General features: G+C 38.8%; 1 protein-coding gene across 2 annotated transcripts in view; it reads left to right on the top strand.

Annotated features, from left to right (window-relative positions):
* The window catches only part of CHM (CHM Rab escort protein), a 229,309-nt gene that overhangs the window by 137,426 nt on the left and 79,559 nt on the right, over positions 1-12,324 (top strand). The window lies entirely within an intron of this gene.

The following is a 12,324-nucleotide window of genomic DNA, read 5'->3' as shown; positions in this document are numbered from 1 at the left end:
CATTTCTAACAATATTTTGGTGGAGTCTTTGGGTTTTCTATGTATATAGTATCTTGTCATCTGCAAATAGTGAAAATTTGACTTCCTTCTTGCTTATTTGGATGGCTTTTATTTCTTTTTGCTGTCTGCTGAGACTGAGACTTCCAGTATTCTCTTGAATAACAGTGATGAGAGTGGACATCCCTGTCTTGTCCCTGACCATAGAGAAAAAACTGTTTTCCCCATTCAGGAAGGTATTAGCTGTGGGTTTTTCATATATGGTCTTTATTATGTTGAAGTATGTTCCCTCCATCCTTACTTTTTTTAGGATTTTTAGCATTCATTAAATGCTTCTTCTGCAACTATTGAAAAGATTCTTACCTTTTTTTAAATGTGGTGTATCATGTTGATTGATTAACAAATATTGAACTATCCTTGCAGCACAGGTATTAATCCCACTTGATCATAGTGAATGATTCTTTTAATGTACTGTTGGATTCGATTTGCTAGTATTTTGTTGAGAATTGTTTTTCAATCTATGTTCATTGGGGATATTGGCTGATAGCTTTCTTTATTAGTGGAGTCTTAGTCTGGTATTGGAATCAGTGTAATGCCGGCCTTATAGAATGAATTTGAAAGTTTTCTTTCTATTTCTAGTTCCTGGAATGATTTGAGAAGAATAAATACTAAATCTCTTTTAAGGTTTTGGTAGAATTCCAATGGGAAGCCATCTGGCCCTGGACTTTCGTTTATTGGGAGATTTTTGATTACCGACTCAGTTTCTTTGCTGGTTATTGGACCACTCAAGTTTTCTCTTTTTCTCTTTTCAGTTTTGATAGTTTATATATTTTTAGCAATTTATCTGTTTCTTCCAGGGTGTCCAGTTAGTGGCTGTATAGTTTTTCATAATATTCTCTTATAATTATTTATATTTTTGTGGTGTCAGTTTCTACTTTCCCTTTCTCATTTGTGATTTTATTTCTTAGGGTGCTTTCTCTTTTCTCTTTGATAAGTCTGACTGGGTTTTATCAATTTTTTTTTTCAAAGAACCAGCTCCTGGTTTCATTTATCTGTTCTATTGTGTGTTGGGGGGGTTGGGGTTTTGTTTTTTGTTTTTGTTTTTTTTTAGTTTCCTTATTTATTTCTGCTCTAATCTTTAGTACCTTCTCTTCTTCTGATGACTTTATTTAGGCTTCATTTATTGTTCTTTTTCTAGCTTCATTAAGGGTAAGGTTGGGTTATTTGAGATTTTTCTTGCTTCTTGAGGTTGGTCTGTATTGCTGTACATTTCGCTCTTGTGACTCCTTTGGCTGCACTCCAAGGGTTTGGACCATTATGTTTTCATTTTCATTTGTTTCTATTTTTTTTAATTTCTTCTTTGATTTCCTGTTTGACCTATTCAACCTTTAATACCCTGTTGTTTAGCCTCCATGTATATGTGGTCTTTCCAAATGTTTTCTTATGGTTGACTTCAATTTTCATAGTGTTATTTTCAGAATTATGCATGGTATGTTACCTGGTATGTGATCTGTTCTGGAGAATGTCCCATGGGCATGCAAAAATTCCTGTTTTAGGATGAAATGTTCCGAATATATCTGTTAAGTCCATTGGATCCAGTGTGTCATTGAAAGCCACTGTTCCCTTCTTGATTTTCTGCTTAGATGGTCTGTCCACTGCTGTGAGTGGGCTGTTGAAGTTCCCAACTATTATTGTGTTATTATCAGTAAGTTCCTTTATGTTTGTCATTAGTTGTTTTATATAGTTGGGTGCTCAGCTGGGGGTGTAAATATTTATCATTGTTAGATATTCTTATTGGATAGTGCCCTTTATTATGATATAGTACCCTCTTTCATCTCTTATTAAAATCTTTGGATTAAAGTTTATTTGTCTGGTATAAATATTGCTGCTCTGGCTTTCTTTTTCCATTTGCATGATAAATGTTTCTGCATCCCCTCACTTTCAGTTTGCCTGTGTCCTTTAGGTATAAAATGAGTCTCTTGTAGGCAGCATATAGATGTGTCTTAGTCATTAATCCAGTCTGACACCTTGTATCTTCTGATTTGAGCATTTGGTCCATTTACATTCAGAGTAATTATTGGTAGATACGAATTTAGTGCCATTTTTTAAAGATTTTATTTATTTGACAGAGAGCAAGACAGTGAGAGAGGGAACACAAGCAGGGTTAGTGGCAGAGGGAGAAGCAGGCCTCCCACTGAGCAGGGAACACCATCCGGGGCTCCATCCCAGGACCCTGGGATTATGACCTGAGCCAAAGGCAGACATAGCTTACCAACTGACCCACTTAGGTACCCTATTTTCAAGAATCTTGGTCTGGGGAGGGAAATTGTGCCAGCCAGCTCCTTTATCCTCAGAGTGGGATCTCAGTGCTTATTGCTCTCAGGGAACCACTTTCAGAAGAGCAAATGATCTCCCCTCATGTATCCCAAGCATTTTTCAGATCACTGTTTCCACACTGTCTCGGGGTTGCTTGCTTGCCTGGAGCTGTGCAGGGCACTTTGGGCTCTTTCCCAGCCAAGCATGCAGACTTTCATTTTATTTTATTTATTTTTAAAATCAATTAATTAACATATGGTGTATTATTAGTTTCAGAAGTAGAGTTTAGTGATTCATCAGTTGCGTATAGCACTCTGTTTTCATTACCTCAAGTGCCCTCCTTACTGCTCAACATGCAGTTACCCCATCTCCCCACCCACCAACCTTCAGTTTGTTTCCTGTAGTCAAGAGTCTCTTATGGTTTGTCTTCCTCTCTGATTTTCTCTTATTTTATTTTTCCTTCCCTTCCCCTCTGTTCATCTGTTTTGTTTCTTAAATTCCACATATGAGTGAAATCGTATGGTATTTGTCTTTTTTTTTTTTTTTTTTTTTTTTTTGGGCATCGGGGCAGACGTTTAATGAGCAGTGAGGACGTGACACGGGCCGTACAAGAGGACCGCACTCCGCTCCGACAGAGCACACAAGCACGCACCACACGGGGGTGGCCTGGAAAAGGGGCCGCTCTTCAGTTGGCTGGGGGAGGGGGCGGAATGTTCCCAGGGCCTTCGGAAGGCAGGGGAGGCCTCAGCATGGGGGGCATGGGAGTGGGGGGGTGGACCCCAGGATTTGAGGGGTGAACCCCAGGAGGCTGGGGGTGGACCCCAGGAGCTGGAGGATGGACCCCAGGAGCTGATGGGTGGACCCCAGGAGGTGGGGGGTGGACCCCAGGAGGCTGGGGGTGGATCCCTGGGGCCGGTGGGTGGACCCCAGGGGCCTGGGGGTGGACCCCAGGGGCCTGGGGGTGCACCGTAGGAGCCGGTGGATGCACCCCTGGGGCCTGGGGGTGAACCCCAGCAGATGGGGGAGGGTGGACGCCGGGAGCCGGGGGGTGGACCCCTGGGGCTGGCGGGTGGACGCCTGGAGCCTGGTATTTGTCTTTGACTGACTTATTTCACTTAGCATAACACCCTCTAGTTCCATCCACGTCATTGCAAATGGCAAGATTTCATTCTTTTTGATGGTTGAGTAATAATCTACTGTATATACCACCTGTTCTTTTTCTGTTCATCTGTCAGTGGACATCTGGGTTCTTTCCATATTTTGGCTTTTGTGGACATTAAGCATGCAGACTTTTAAGACCCCAAACTTTAGGGAATTGTTGCAGCAGGAACCTGTTCTGGTCTTTTGGAGGAGGGTCTTGCAGTGTTGGGAGGCCTGAAGGTTTGACTGAGAAGGTCAGTTGTACAGATGCTGGTGGGTGGTGGAGGGAAATGGTGACTGCAGGCTACACACACACGCCTACCCACCCACCCAGCTCCCACTGCCCACCACCCACCACCCACTGCCCCCATCCCAGGAGAGGGGAGAGGTGTCCCTGTGAATGCCGCCTTTCACACAGGTGCTACCAGAAGAGAGAACACTCTCTTCCCTTGGGCCTTAGGTGATCCTCAGTAAGATCTCTGGTGTCAGGTTGTTTACCTGTCATCTCTCTAGGATTAGGGCTTTGCCATCAGGGCTCTTATCACAGCCAATCCGAAGTCCTCTTAAACTGGAGTCTTTGAGCCCAGCTGATTGCAAAAATTCAACAAAAATCAGCCCCTCTCATTTTCCCAGCCAGTGGCTTTGGGAAAGTGTTCTCATGAATTTCTCTGTGTGCTTGTTTCTTTCTCTCACCTTTCTGTGCAACCACATCCCTCCACAGCACCCATGATCCATGTCTCCCCCAAACCACATCTCGGCACTTACTACCATTCTGGATGTTGTGGAGTTTGTTCTCTCAGTCCTCAAGTCAATTTCTTACGCATTTAGAATGATTTGATAGTTATCTAGTTATGTTCCACGGAAGAGAGAAGCCTGGGTTCCTTCTGCTAAGTCTCAGTCAAGCTCCTCTCCAGAATTTTAAATAGCAGACATACTGCTACTTATTTAACATTTTCTGTCTTCATGGAAAGACCTCAGATAACAATTATTGCCCAGTAACTCCTAAAGCATGCATGGTCAGGTAGCCCTTGAATGAGAGAAGACCTGGAACTCCATCACTGCTGTGAATGACAGTTAGTAGGTCACTTTTCTCTGGGCCAGTTCCTTTATCTGTAAGATGACTTTGATAGACTGCCAGTAATCATTGACTTTTGTCCCATATATAATGTGCTTTGACTGCATTAATAAAAGTACTTAGAAAGTAGTTAGATTTTCCTTAACATTTATAAAGTATCCTGACATGATTTATAAGCTTGAATGTAGGCCATTCTTACAAATTAAGTAATCTTCAGCCCTAGTGAGAAATTAAAAAAAAAAAACTTATGGATATAAATAGCAAAATATCTACTTAGACTATCATATTATTATTTTATTAGACCTCCAGTTTTCCAATGAATATATTTTTTTGTCCATCTTGGTTAAGATACAGCCATTTTGGATTCTGGTTGTGAGTCTCTTACCTGAACTTTTATTCCAAGCCATTATTATTTACTTCCTTAGGAATAGAATAGTTTTTAAATTTGACCTGTGTTTGTAGTATTCATGATCTCTCCATTATTTTCACGATAGTATATTGCTTAAGTGATCTTTAAAAGTTTTATTTAAGAGACCACCAATACCTAAAAATTGTAAATTCATACCTTCACCGATAATTACAAAATTTATAATAATTTTTTGCCCTTTTTCAAGTCAAACAGTCTCTATAAATATCTAAAGCTAGCATTGATTAAAGTTGATTTAGGCTAATTTATCTTTCCCAAACACTACTTTCATGTTCAAAATCAAATACTTAAAAGAGCTACCAGTAATAGTGTTGAAGGATTACGGGGTTCTTGTCTCACAGAGTTGAAGAATGAATCTCATGGACCCAAATGGGTGAAGTGAAGTGGAAGTTAATTAAGTGAAGGTGAGAGCAGAAAGGGAAGAAAACTCTTTAGAGTGAGAGGGGACCTGAATGGGTTGCTGCTGAGGGCTTTCAGTGGCAGTCTTTTATTGAGAACTGACTAGGAAGTTTGTTTCCTTGAGATTCTTGTGCCATCTTGATTTGTTCCCTTACCTTTTGTTTGCTCTGTCTCAGCGTCTCCACCTGCCTGGAAGAGTTGCAGAGCTGAGTCAGGGGCCTCCTGCCTATACCTTAACCCCTTCCCTATTTATGAGATAGGACCTGTGGACAGATAGAGCTATATGGGGATTGTGAGGAGAGACTGTATATTTTTAATTAGTGGGAATTAGGGATAGCACAAGTCTCAAAGGAATCTGGAATAAGGCTCTCAGGACCTTGAGGGGCTAGCTGCTGCCAAGATAAGTTTACTTAATTTAAACATTAAGGCACTAAGGCAGCCATGATTTCATTGAGGAAGGTAACACTCTGCATCTTTCAGATACCTATCAGTGGGCTGCAAGCTATAAGGAGATTTTCATTTAAGCTGCATTTCTTTTGCCTTCGTTTCCCATATCAATAGGAGTTATTTTGTCAGGGCTTGAGTATGAAGTGAGGGATAATTTTTTTTTTTTTTAAAGATTTTATTTATTTATTTTACAGAGAGAAATCACAAGTAGATGGAGAGGCAGGCAGAGAGAGAGAGAGAGGGAAGCAGGCTCCCTGCTGAGCAGAGAGCCCGATGCGGGGCTCGATCCCAGGACCCTGAGATCATGACCTGAGCCGAAGGCAGCGGCTTAACCCACTGAGCCACCCAGGCGTCCCGAGTGAGGGATAATTTTTTGAGGCAAAAATCTTGGACTTATATTTAGACATATCCAGTATACATTTCTTTTTAAACTTTCCAGTTGACTTAAACAATTGTTTATTCTAAGTGTATTTAGAATATTAATAAAGAAATGGGCAAAAATTTGCATTTGTCTCCTTATGGTCTTAGGTTGCCTCTCTGTTCCTGTTTTTCTGTGTGGAACACTTGGCATCCCCTTTGGTATAGCTAAGAACTACTCATGATTGAGTTCTAAGATCTGAGTTTATTTCCTGATTCTGCCAACTAGATCAGAACCCTCTGCTGGCCCCCTGATCCCCCTTGTATGATTGTAAGTTCCATGTAAGAAAATGTCTGGAAGCAAAACAAGTTCGTATCACTCATTATATGAGTGGCTATGTGTTAAATGAATGAATGAATCTTTAAAAACTGATGATGGGGCACCTGGGTGGCTCAGTGTGTTAAGCCTCTGCCTTCAGCTCAGGTCATGATCTCAGGGTCCCGGGATTGAGCCCCAAATCAGGCTATCTGCTCAGCAGGGAGCTTGCTTCCCACCCTCTCTGCTGCTCTGCCTACTTGTGATCTCTCTCTCTCTATCAAATAAATAAAATCTTTAAGGAAAAAAAAAAAACGGATGTTTTTTTCTTCACCATCCATTGAGTAAAGCTATAGAAGCATAAATGCTCATAGCACTGAATTCAGTGTGGTGATTACACATGAAAGTATTGTACAAACTTTGAAAGAAGAAATAAGGAATATTAACCATACTTATTTTCAGATAGGTCTTATTTTTCATTTTTGTTTAGTTTGCCTTTGACTGTGCTCTCTTTGCTATACTGTTCATTGGCTCTGCTTTTCAATTTTCAGAGGACATAGATATCAGCAAGTCTTTTTTATATATACCCTGTCACTAAATTCTAATACTGAACCCCTCTGTTGACCTTTTCTAGAAACATTGAATGCTCTTGTTGAGCAGCTTTCTTTTTCTTTGCAGCTGTGCTGACTGTGTAAAACTCCTATAAAGTAGATTTGGCCATTTAGAAGTACAGTATTTGATACGGGGGTAGAGTATGGATGATCTTGGACTAGATACATCTGTAGCCAGTAGTCTGAATCTAATTACTTCAGCTACTGTTCTTTTGTACTTCAGCTGTCTCACTTACTAGAATTCTTGATGTGAGTATTTCTTGGAGGTATCTTTTTTTCTGATGTCAGAAATAACTATACCTTTTCCAGATACTTGGAAGTTAATAATGAATATAGTATGTTAGAGCATATGGGGTGACTGATCTTACTTCCATTAGTTATTGTAGGAAATTGCCAAAGTTCTGATTTTAACATGTCTCATTTGCAAACTGGTAGTGATAATATTCTATACATTTAACCTCCACCAACCTCCAACTCCATGCTAGTTGCCATGGGAATAATGAGATGAATAAAACATGGACCTTGCCTTTATGTACAAAGAGAGCAGTAAACAGTGTGCTCCCTCAAGTCAGATAGATCTGGGTCTATATCTTGGCTTCCCCACTTACTAACTGAATGAACTTTGAAAGTTCACTGTGCTCCAGTTTCTGTATAAAGTGGTACATGACAATAACTACTTTATTTGGTTATTATGATTATTAACAGATAATGCAGGTAGGACCATTTGTTATACACAGTAAGAGCACAATACATTTTAGCTAGTTACAGTTGTTAATGTAATTGGATACTGTGGAATCCTGTGGAGGAGATATATCCTGAAGATCCTTCTGTGCCCAAGCTAAGGACTTTGGACTGTAGTCAGTGGTGGTTTTCTGTGCCCCATGCACTAGGAATATAGCCGAGAACAAGACAATAGTGGTCTTTGTTTGAGTGGAGCTTGGAGTCTACTGGGGAATTTTAAAGAAAAAATTAGTGAGATAATTACACATTGAGATCTTTTCACTACGCAGATCTAGTCTCTGTCCCTCCCTGTGTAAAAAGCTTCAGTGCCTTTATATCACTTCCAAATAAAGTGTAAGACCCTTTTACATGACCTGTGAGGCTCTGGGATCTGGCCTCTGCCTGCCTTTCTAAGCTCATCTCTCTTCCCTCCCTGCTTCTATTTTGTTGTCATTTAACACAGAACTGTGTGTGGTTCCCTGTACTTTTCTTACTTGCCTCTGTACCCCTGCAAATGCTGCCCTTCTGCCTGAAATGTTCTTACTTGCTTAACTAGTTTACATCCTTTAGAAGCAGCTAATGTTATCACTTTCTCTGAGGAACATTCGTTGATACTCCACCTCCCCCCACCCAAGCTTAGTTAGATGTACTCTCATGATGTCCTGTCCTCATTTCTTATCCCTGAACTTGGGTATTATCTTACAATTGCCTGTGTGAATCTTCATTATATTGGGAGCTCCCAAAGGATAAGATTTTTATTCTTATATCTTAGAACAGTGCTTGGCACATGATTGTTATGCCATCATTTACATCAAACAAATGAGCTACTGACTTGCTAGCAGTCCATTATCTTATTAGACTAAGCACAAGTCTAAGGCAGTATGGTAGAGATGAAGAGAAGAAGCTAGTCTCAAGAAGTCTTTATAAGGTAGAATCAAAATTGAGTAGTAGATTAGATATGGGAAGAAAGTTTCTAAGCTAGGGAACCTAACTGTTGGTCATGTCATTACATGAGATAGGTATTCCAAGGGTGGAAGTGACTCCAAGAGAGGAGTCATGATGAACTCAGTTTGGGGTATGCTAGGTTTTTTTTTTTTAAATATTTTATTTATTCATTTGAGACAGAGACAGAGAAAGAAAGAGAGAGAGATAGAGAGAGAGAGAGAATGATCAGGGGGAGAGGCGGAGAGAGAGGGAGAAGCGGACTACCCACTGAGCAGAAGCCCGGTGTGGGGTTTGATCCCAGGACCCAGAGATCATGACCTGAGCCAAAGCAGTAGCTTAACCATCTGAGCCACCCAGGTGCCCCAGGAGTAAGCTAGGTTTAAAAGTGTTTAGAGTCTATCCAGAAAGAAATAGATAAGATACGGTTAAAAGTATGGAAAAAAAAAGTATGGATACAAGGTGAAAAAAAATATGGATACAGAGTTTGGGATTGGTCAGAACACAGAACCACAGATTTAGAGTTATCTGTTAATGGTATTTGAAACTATTGGGGTGGATTTTTACCCAAGAATATGATAAGCATTTTGGAATGGTTTTATTGAAGAGGTGACATTTGAACTGTGTTTTAGAAAGCATGTAAGGGCATCATGAATAGAAGGAATTATTTTATTTCCTTCAAAGATTGGGGATCTTCTAATTTTCTTGATTAGTGTATTTTTTCTTTTATTATTTCATGTGATTTCTGCATTTCTTATCATACCACTGGGATATTCTGAAAATCATAGAGATTGGATACCTGTTATAATGTTATATTTCTCTTCTGGGCCAAATTTCAGATAAAAGAGTTTTCATCTTGCTGAGCATTTTTTCCCTGCCATTTTGCTGTATATGTTATCATGTCACTGAACCAAGAATTGAGTAACTGTTGTGATTTTTGATTTAGAAAACTCAGCTCTAGAAATGTTCTGTCTGGCCTCAGTGATTCTTATGATTGGCCTGGTCCTTTTGTCTCTGTAATTGAGAACTCCTATCCTGTTCCTCCTCAGTTTATTATTTATGAGGCTCAGCAAAGCCCTTCACTAAATCCAGTATGCTGTTAATCTTCAACGGCTTCCTCAGTTTTATGTGGAAGGGTGTTTTAATGTCTCTGGCAGTACTGTTTTCGTTTTGCTCTTTTACATCACTTAAGTGTCATATAATTTTTTATATTAATCTTTATAATACAAAGTGTAAATCTGGGTCCCAAATTAATATTCCTTTCTTCATTGTTCTCCTGATTATGCCTAATATATGACAGTAAGCCATGTATTGGGGGGTTGGGAAACAAATCTTATTCCTTACTTAAACATGCTTTGGTTTGAATAGTCTTGCTCAGGCCTGGAGCCTTAGTACTTCAGAGTTGAGACTCTCAGGTGAGTTGTGTTACCATCATCTACCAGATTGGCCATCTGTGACCACCGCATCAATTTCTGCAGAAATCACTTTTTTTTTTTTTTGTAGCAATAGTTCTTGACTTTTCTCTACCCAGCACAGCCTAAAACTATAACAGTAGTAGTGGCATGCTCGACAGTGATTCTTTTCTGGGATTTGGGAGTTTATCAGAATCTCCAGGGGTACTTATAATTTGAAAAAGTCCCCCAGGTGTGATTCTGATTTGCTCCCTTTTCCTCCTCCTCCTCCTGCTCTGAGAATCATTGTTTCATCTAGAAGCTTCAGCATAAATAGACACATTTACTGTTCTATTGACCTTGCATAGTTGAACTCCCTGATCCTTGTGCATCCTTACCTCCCTTTTGAGTGGTACCAGTATTTCTTTCTAGTACCATAGCTTCTGAAACCAATTTCAACCAGTCACCAAGCTACCACCGAAGCAGCCCTGTTAGTGTTTGGAAGCCTACAAAACAAGAAGGTATCCACTAGCTTGAGGGCCAGGTTTAATGGTGTGGTTTATTTAACTAGGAGTTCTTTGCAAAGACTTAGACTGGAGTCCAGGATTTATAGTAACACCACTCCCCCAGCCCCATCAATTTTATTCCAACATTTTATGATGAAAATTTTCAAATCTACAGCAATGTTAAGAGAATTTCAGTATGAGAATTTGTATATCTACAACCTAGATTCTACAACGAACATCTTCATATATTACTTGCTTAATCATGTATTTACTCAGATATTTATTTCTCTTTCCGTCTGTTCATCTTTCTTAAGAATTTCATAGTAAATTCCAAATATCAGTACAATTTCCCCTAAATATCTTGGCATGCCTATCATTAAGAGTTTAATATTTATTTATAGCCTTTTTTTTTGTTGTAAAATTTACATACAGTGAAGTGCCCAAATTTTAAGTGCTCAGTAGCTGAGTTTTGATAAATGATAAATCTGAATAACCCAAATCCCTATCAAGATATAGATTATATTATAACACCCTCTTTTTTTCTGCCCAGATTATTCCCTCTTGACTTCTATAGTTTCTGACTTAAAGGTAAGAAAAAGGCTTTGTCAGTACTTCCAGGAAAAATAGGGATCAGTGTTTAATTATGTATCAGCAGATTTCTCTTCTCCATTGCCAAAAGTGCCTTGTGTTTTAAATTGTATGTGAATGTATTAAAACAGGATACTGAGTAAGTAACTTACCATTTCAGTTTTTAAATAATAATTTTGGAAAATACTGTATTAGGTATAAATACCTTTTATCTATTTAGTTAACTATTTTATAAGGCAAACCTCTAGTTCAATGAAATATAAGGGCATATGCAATAGAAACATAACTGAGAAAGACAAAGGAACTGGAGGTGAGATGGGAAAAAAATCACATCAATAATAATGTAATATAACATGTATTAATATGTGACTGGTTAAAATATGTATTATGTATATCTAACATCATGAGATATCACAGTCTGTACTGACAACAGTGGCCAGTCATTTATTCAAGAATAAACACATATTAGGAATTATACATTACACATTACATTAGGAAATACACATTAAATTCCTCTTATTGTTGGTCTTGGGTGTTCATTATTTTATTTTTAATGCTTTTATGCCTGGTAAATATCTCTTATTTGCCTTATTTTTAGAGTGCTATAGCATATTTTAATTTATATCAATATATTTAAAATATTATATAAATTTGAAATTATTTGCTTGCATATTATGAGGAGTAGCATACAAATGTATTTCTAATAAAATAATTCTGATCTCAAGAGGAGAAGCTGTGACAAAAGTAAGCTGTGATATTTTTCATGACAAAAAGATACGGCAAACATGCAGCCATTTGCATACCATTTCTGAAATACTGCATACTGGCTTTGTCAGTGCTGGTAAGTCCATTTCAAGGATGTTGCCCTTAGTCCATTAGTTTGGATAATGAGCCCTATAAAGTACATTTATAACTTGTGGCTCTGTAAGGAGATGGATTCTAATTTTCATCCTTTTATCTAGACACATTGAAAGAAGGTCAATGGGGGAGTTCCATATAATTCATTGTCCTAACACATATCACATGACAGAGACCTGATAGTGTCTATGCATAAGTGTTTTCCCTATTTAGAAATAGCACTTGAAAGAAATA

The sequence above is a fragment of the Mustela lutreola genome, chromosome X, assembly GCF_030435805.1.
Source record: "Mustela lutreola isolate mMusLut2 chromosome X, mMusLut2.pri, whole genome shotgun sequence".
NCBI classification, from domain to species: domain Eukaryota; kingdom Metazoa; phylum Chordata; class Mammalia; order Carnivora; family Mustelidae; genus Mustela; species Mustela lutreola.
This window is presented reverse-complemented; position numbering and strand designations above follow the sequence as displayed.